The sequence below is a fragment of the Protopterus annectens genome, chromosome 17.part0 (genome assembly GCF_019279795.1).
Source record: "Protopterus annectens isolate FY-2018-M chromosome 17.part0, PAN1.0, whole genome shotgun sequence".
NCBI classification, from domain to species: Eukaryota; Metazoa; Chordata; order Ceratodontiformes; family Protopteridae; genus Protopterus; species Protopterus annectens.
This window is the reverse complement of record NC_056751.1, coordinates 376,286,608-376,294,699: the sequence shown is the minus strand read 5'-3', so window position 1 is coordinate 376,294,699 and position 8,092 is coordinate 376,286,608. Positions and strand designations below refer to the sequence as shown.

The window sequence follows — 8,092 nt, the reverse complement described above, 5'->3', positions numbered from 1 at the left end:
GCCCTTTTGCATTCCACTCCAACTACTTCACCATTTCCAAGGAGGTGGCTGATGACCCACCTCAACTGACAGTAAATCTGACAAAACAAATACAAGTAACCCAATTATGGTTGAATAGGATTCTTGAGCGAAGCCACGCCGATATGGAACTTAAAACATTAGCCCAGCCATACTAAAGGATTAGCCAAATTAGCCAAAAATATAACTCATCTGTTATTCATATATATATATATATATATATATATATATATATATACATACACACACACACACACACACATATATATATATATATGTGTGTGTGTGTGTGCACTATGTTTTTCTCTTCTGTCACTGCACATGTTTTGTATACTCATATTCGGCTTATGTTTACTAAGCAAAACACCAAATGTTCTGCTGACCCAATTGTTTCTCACTGCATATACTTTTGCTATTAATTTGTGTGTTCATGATAACAGAATGCATGAAATACTGATGTTGCTGCCTATATCATAAATCATTGCTGACAAACCAAAGATCAAAGTGCAGCAGTCACTATGCAAGTAATATGTTTGAATTTCTTTAGCTATTGCTTACTTGCAGTTAGCACATGTGCTTGCCTTCTTCAGTGGCATGGTATTCCCTGTATACTACTTTGTGTATAGTAACTTGTGTGTGTCTTGAAATTATATTTGTATTGTGGAGTTTTCGTTATTAAATGTTGTGCAATTTTAGGGTTTTTTTGCAGTCCTCCACTTTAAAATGTCTCATTTCACCTGGACTGCTTGCTCAACAAACAAATACAAAAAAATAGATAAGTGCTCTGTATGCCTTTTGTTTTAAATACTTTAAAATTATCATGAGTTTACATATTCCTACTTTCAACCACATGTTGTCCTTGTATAGAAATTGTTATAATTCATAGCATGCTCCTTGGTGAACAACCCTTTTCCTACACACATGCAAACACACACACTGTGACATATAGATGCACACAAGTACAGAATGACAAAGTCTGTGGAGACACGCCCATGTTAATGTAATACTGAATGTCAAGATCTTTATTATCTTAAGTATTAATAAACTTAGTCCAAATGACAAAAATAAAAATAAATGATACAAATTACTTAATCTTGGAATTATGCTTTAGATACATTTTACTCAAAAAGTATTAGCCTGGGGATCTGAAAATATCATCTGAATAAATTTTGTCCCTATTTACCTGAAATACTGGTTGGGTGTAGCATTTATGAAAATTAACAGGAAGAATGCCTTGTTGTGGCACTCCCTGAGAGTAGTACTTTACTCCAGCTGAGGTGTTTCAACAACAACAGGTTTTGCCTGCTCCTTTACTTCAAGAAACTGTTCACGTTTCCTTGGGCACTAAACAATCTGAATTAAATCTTTAAGGAATGGTCTAGGCAAGCAGACGTATTCAAAATATTAATATCCTGAATAGCTGCAACACTGGGTAAGCTGACATTTTATACTACCTTAATTTAGTGAGTGATGCTACTCTAAGCCTTATTCGAATACCTGGAAATATTCCACTTCTGTTGCTATACATTTGACTCAGAGTCATTTTAATTCCATTTCACTACATTTTGACTGTGATCACAAACACTGATTAATAATTACCTGATAGAGAACAGAAATCATAGTGTTCATATATTGTACTAGTTAAAGTTTACTCATACTCCAGTGTAAAAATGATCAGAGTATCTTTAGTTTTCTTATTATTCATTTCTTAGCAGCCTAATCTAAGTACTATAATCTTTTATTCTGATATTTCAAAACAAAATCAATTATTATATATTTGTGTTATTGTTTATATATTGACTGCATGGCTGTGTCATATTTATAAAAAAATAAATGTGCATAAATCAGAGCACAAGTCATAACTGCAAAGGACTTTGTTACAAATCTATGAAGAAAAATGAATGACCACAAGCTCTGTCTAGACTGAATATACCAAAGTAACAATTCCATTAAGTTCAAGTATGTACTATTCGCATTAGTGTTGAATATACAGTCATATATAAAGTTAGACATTTTGACTTAGAAATATTGAGAGATGCATTTGGTTGCAAATGTTGCTTAGTTTTAATGAAGTGTTTTGTTAACCTTTATGTCGATTGCATTACTACAGCAATGCAGTTATATTTCTGTGATTCTGGGGTAAGGAGATGTATCAGATGGTGGTGCAGTTGCATAGCTCTTTACATTATGCTGATTTCTGAAAGATAACTGAGTGACTGTATCGTTAACTTCTGCTTTCAGTACTTGCAGGACTGGAACTACTGTACTGGCAGCTGTGAGTGGTATCATTCAATAAAGTTAGCAGCCTAATAAGGATGTTCATGGAACCAGGAAATATAGCAAATCTTCTAGCTGACAAATTTAGCTCCAAACCCCTCACCCCACCCTACCCCCAGACTATACCATCTACAAAATCCCTCCAACTGTCATTAGGGAGTAGGTCTCAGATGCACTCTCCAGGGCAGTGGTTTTCAACCTTTTTATACTTAGTGACTGGTGAAAATAGGAGGATTATTCTGGGGACCTCTAAGGCAGAAATAAAAAACATTATTTATAAGGAACCAATTAAAGCAATCACTGTTTGAGCGTTGTGTGCCAAGGGCTACAAATTCTGAAATGTCAATCCTTTTTAAAAGAAACAGACTAAAAATATGGTGCAAAAATCTGGACATTCTGAAAAAATCTTTGCGTTGATGTGCCACAACTATATCTCAGAGTGCTTGTTAAATAGCCTGAAATATGAACTTTCATGGTTGCAGGGGTCACTATTTAACCATAGCCTCCACACAGGCTTCATACCATGCAAATGGTAGACTGCAACTGTCATACCTCTGCACAAGGGGGCACCATCAATGGATCTCAAAACAACAGACCCACTTTTCTGACTAGTCTCATGCAAAGCCATGGAAAGAATTATCACGGAAATGATTAACACTGACATAGGAAATGTTCAGACGTTAGACCCAAGCCAGTTTGGTTTCATCAAAGGCAGGTCATGCCTACTGAACCTGATGGACATATTTGAGAAGGTCAGCAAAGCAATGGATGAGGGCAAATGGTGCAGCCTACCTTGACCTAGCTAAGGCACAGTAGTCAGGGATTTGGGGACTCATGTAAATAACCTGGCTTTTGACCAACACGTGCCTAAGGTTCTATGTCACTTGACTCATAAGTAATGGCATGGTATCTAGCCACACCTCTGATTTATCCAGATTTTCTCAGAATGTCCAGATTTTTGCCTCATATTTTTGATCTCTTCTTTATAAAATCTATGTTTTTCTGGCAAATCACTGGGGTGATCTGAGGACTGAAGTCACTAAATAATTATGTACATCTGAGTTTCAGAACTCATATCCTTCAGAAGACTGCATGTTAGATAAATCCTGTTATTCTAGCAGCTTTTTAAGTTTATAAGAGCAAAATTTAAAATCTGTCCCTATTTTTGGTCCTTTGTCTAGATTTCTTGAGCTAAGAGGTTGAAAGGTATGCATCCAGGTCCAAGGAATTCATCATGCCACTTCTGTATAGGGACAACATATAAATCTCCCACCTGCTTACCCTTGTTCTGTCCATATCTGGGTTAGCTCTACACAAAATGTAAGGACTAAAACCTACCATGGGAATGAAAGGCTTGGCTTATTAAGATTTTTACATAGCCTAGTAAAGCACTTATGATGAACCTATTCAAACAAATCTCAGAAGAATTTAATCACTTGTAGTTTTGATGATTAAAATGTTTTTTTTCTGATGAATCTTACTTATATTCAAATAGTTTCCTGTGATATGATACCACCATTACTATACCATCCACACTATAAACAAGCAACATAATTTAAATAATAGAAACTACAGCTTAGCTGACTTTCCATCTTCAACATCTGGAAGACTACATTACCTCTCATAACGTCGAACAAATGGTCAAAATGTGGAACACACATGCAAAAAGCAGCTTCAGTCAGCAATAAACAATACAGATAGGAATAGGATAACAACATGAAGAAAACCATGTGATCCACAGCAGCAACAAAAAAGTAAAACAATTACAGAAACTGCAGTCATAGCTAACCTTCCATTATCAGAATCTGGACCACTTTGCTACCTCTCATAATGGAAACAGTTACTGACAGCTATGAGAATGTGTAATATGCCATCCCTTTTGACACAGAACAAATACAGTAGCAGCATAACTTCAGACATTAAGGTCTATAAAGAACACAGTTATGCCATGTCATGCCAAATCTCAATGAGAAATATTCATTACTTTTAAGTGCCTCTACATATGTGTGTGTGTGTGTGTGTGTGTGTGTGTGTGTGTGTGTGTGTGTGTGTGTGTGTGTGTGTGTGTGTGTGTGTGTGTGTGTGTGTGTGTGTGTGTTTCTGACAACCTGTTTGGTATTTGCAGTGGCCTTACCTCCAGTCTCTGTATAACTACATCTCTCACATACTATATCACACTGTTTGAGAATTACGTGGTAGTCAGAAAACTTGAAATCATTTCTACCTTGTCTCAGGATGCCTAATACCTAATTCCCAATTTTTATCAATAATTTATCATCAATCCAAAGTTGTAGCTTACATTTAAAATCTTTTAATCTACTTTCTTCTTCACACGACATATATCCTCTATTCTGTAGTAACTGTTATCCTAAAACGTTTAAACCTATTTCTAAACGCTCATATTCTCTTTAAATTCCCAGTTATCCTAGCTATAATTCTCCTGTTATACCTTTGCCAGTCCACAAAGTTTCTGCTCCTCTATTCTTGTAATCTGGGTATCTACAGCATCTATCACATCTTTTTCCTTTTCCTTTTCTGCTACCTGCAAGGAGAAATTATCTAAAAATAGTCTGAGCCTCACTCTTGCCTTCTCTATAGCTCCTTTGTTCTCCACTGAAATATATCCCATATCTGGTCTTGAGCTGGTCTCATATTTAGAGGGAAAATATAAAACTATTCTTTACTTCTACCTTCTGATTTTCCAGACATGCATCCTTAAACTTAAAGGTCTCACACACTGTGCTAAAAATATTCCCTCTACACTTATCCTCTGCACACTTAGGCTACTATCCACATTGTTTCTTCTCACAAAATTCCAACCTCCCATAATTGTTAGCAGTTCTTCATTAAAAACCATAATCTGGGCTAACAGCTTACTTATCACATATTTTCAAGAGCCATCATTATGTAGCCACCACCACTGCTTTCAAATTCTGACAAATTCAAAATACTTCTTCCCAAATGGTCAAAACTTGGAACATTTGCTAACAGCAAAGAAGGAAGCTCTTCCAGCTCACTGCATAGAAGTTCTGAAATGATGCCCAGCCTTCTTCTTTGCTTGCCAGAATCATCACTTCGCTTCAACATAGCATTTTCTTTACATTACTTTCATAAGTCTCAACCTCTCAACCAGGGAGGCATCCAGAAATAATCAGAAGCAGTTTTTAAAATATTAGTATTTTTAAGTTGAAATTGACATGTTGGCCCAACTTGAGAAGTGCAGAGACTGTAAATTAAACTTTATTTCCTGAAGAAAAATATTAAGTATAAATCTAACTATTGCCAGTGTAATCTACCACATTTTCTCCTAAATTTACCAGTTTTAGGAGGGACCATAAGGAACAGTGCAAAAGATTGAAACAATATCAGGGATGCCCCTGGAAAATTTATGATGTATGACTATTTTAAGGGGAAAAATTCCCATCAAGTAAAATATAAAAACATAAGGCTAGTTTGTTTTACCACACAATGAGCTAAGTCTCAAGAAAAACAGCTGAATTTACAGAAGTCAAGAGACCAGGCACCAGGCAGGTGCCCCCAACACACACACACACACACACACACACACACACACACACACACACACACACACACACACATGCAAAAGCAGCTTCAGTCAGCAATAAACAATACAGACAAGAGTAGGATAACAACATGAAGAAAACCATGTGATCCACAGCAGCAACAAAAATGTAAAACAATTACAGAAACTGCAGTCATAGCTAACCTTCTATTATCAGAATCTGGACCACTTTGCTACCTCTCATAAAGTAAACAGTTACTGACAGCTATGAGAATGTGTAATATGCCATCCCTTTTGACACAGAACAAATACAGTAGCGGCATAACGTCAGACATTAAGGTCTATAAAGAACACAGTTATGCCATGTCATGCCAAATCTCAATGAGAAATATTCATTACTTTTAAGTGCCTCTACATATGTGGGTCTTTGTGTTTGTCCTGTAGTGTGTGTGTGTGTGTGTGTGTGTGTGTGTGTGTGTGTGTGTGTGTGTGTGTGTGTGCGTGTGCGTGTGTGTGTGCATGTGTGTGTGTGTGTGTGTGTGTGTGTGTGTGTGTGTGTGTGTGTGTGTGTGTGTGTTTCTGACAACCTGTTTGGTATTTGCAGTGGCCTTACCTCCAGTCTCTGTATAACTACATCTCTCACATACTGTATCACACTGTTTGAGAATTACGTGGTAGTCAGAAAACTTGAAATCATTTCTACCTTGTCTCAGGATGCCTAATACCCAATTCCCAATTTTTATCAATAATTTATCATCAATCCAAAGTTGTAGCTTACATTTTAAATCTTTTAATCTACTTTCTTCTTCACACGACATATATCCTCTGTTCTGTAGTAACTGTTATCCTAAAAAGTTTAAACCTATTTCTAAACTCTCATATTCTCTTTAAATTCCCAGTTATCCTAGCTATAATTCTCCTGTTATACCTTTGCCAGTCCACAAAGTTTCTGCTCCTCTATTCTTGTAATCTGGGTATCTACAGCATCTATCACATCTTTTTCCTTTTCCTTTTCTGCTACCTGCAAGGAGAAATTATCTAAAAATAGTCTGAGCCTCACTCTTGCCTTCTCTATAGCTCCTTTGTTCTCCACTGAAATATATCCCCTATCTGGTCTTGAGCTGGTCTCATATTTAGAGGGAAAATATAAAACTATTCTTTACTTCTACCTTCTGATTTTCCAGACATGCATCCTTAAACTTAAAGGTCTCACACACTGTGCTAAAAATATTCCCTCTACACTTATCCTCTGCACACTTAGGCTACTATCCACATTGTTTCTTCTCACAAAATTCCAACCTCCCATAATTGTTAGCAGTTCTTCATTAAAAACCATAATCTGGGCTAACAGTTTACTTATCACATATTTTCAAGAGCCATCATTATGTAGCCACCACCACTGCTTTCAAATTCTGACAAATTCAAAATACTTCTTCCCTCGATCCCTGATTGTATCAACTCCAACTGTTCATTTTTTTGCCTGCTTGAGAACTTGAAATCACTACATAAGTTCTTCTGTCTTCTACTCCACACAAAGCGAAATACTTTTCTTAGTCTATTCAAACACAGTTTGTTTATTCAACATAATGATCAAAAAAACTTCAACTTAAAGATATATATATATATATATATATATATATATATATATATATATATATGCGTGTGTGATCAAATATAACTTAAAAAAATAAACTTTATTAATCTACTCATTGTCAAGCCAGGAAAATGTACTGCATACCTCTCAACATTTTAGCTCAAGAAATCTGCACAAGAAACAAATCTAAAATTAATAACAGAGGGACAAAACAAGGGACAAATTTTAAATATTGCTCAGAATCAGAAATCCTATAACCTTAGAAAGTTGTTAGAATAAAAGGCTTTGTGTTTCCATGAATTGAAGGATACAAACATGAAGTTTGAAACTCAAGCATGTGTTAGTAAGTTCAATCCTCATTGATTGACACAATAAAACCATAAATTCTTTGAAGAATGTACCAAAAATATGAGGCAAAAATCTGAACAATCTGAGAAAATTTGGACAGTTCAGGGCTATGGCGCCAAGCCAGGACTGTCTCAAGTGTAAACATTTTGGAGGGATTATCTTCTGACCACAAGCCCACAGTCCAGACCTGCAGCCATTCACTGTTACTTGGTATTCTTTCTCTTGAGGAATGTAATTTTGGCTTAGGCTTAGCGCTAAAGAAATGCAACACAACTACTACTAAGTGCTATTTTTGTTTCCTGAGTGTTCTGTTCTCTCTGACCTGTCTACAA

General features: G+C 36.0%; 1 protein-coding gene across 1 annotated transcript in view; it reads left to right on the top strand.

The window, feature by feature from the left end:
• The first annotated feature begins 1,303 nt into the window (after positions 1-1,303).
• Positions 1,304-8,092, top strand: part of TRPM5 (transient receptor potential cation channel subfamily M member 5) — a 749,498-nt gene continuing 742,709 nt past the window's right edge. The window contains exon 1 of the mRNA XM_044058928.1: positions 1,304-1,450. The gene's annotated coding sequence lies outside the window, so the exon portion shown is untranslated. The remainder of the gene's footprint in view (positions 1,451-8,092) is intronic.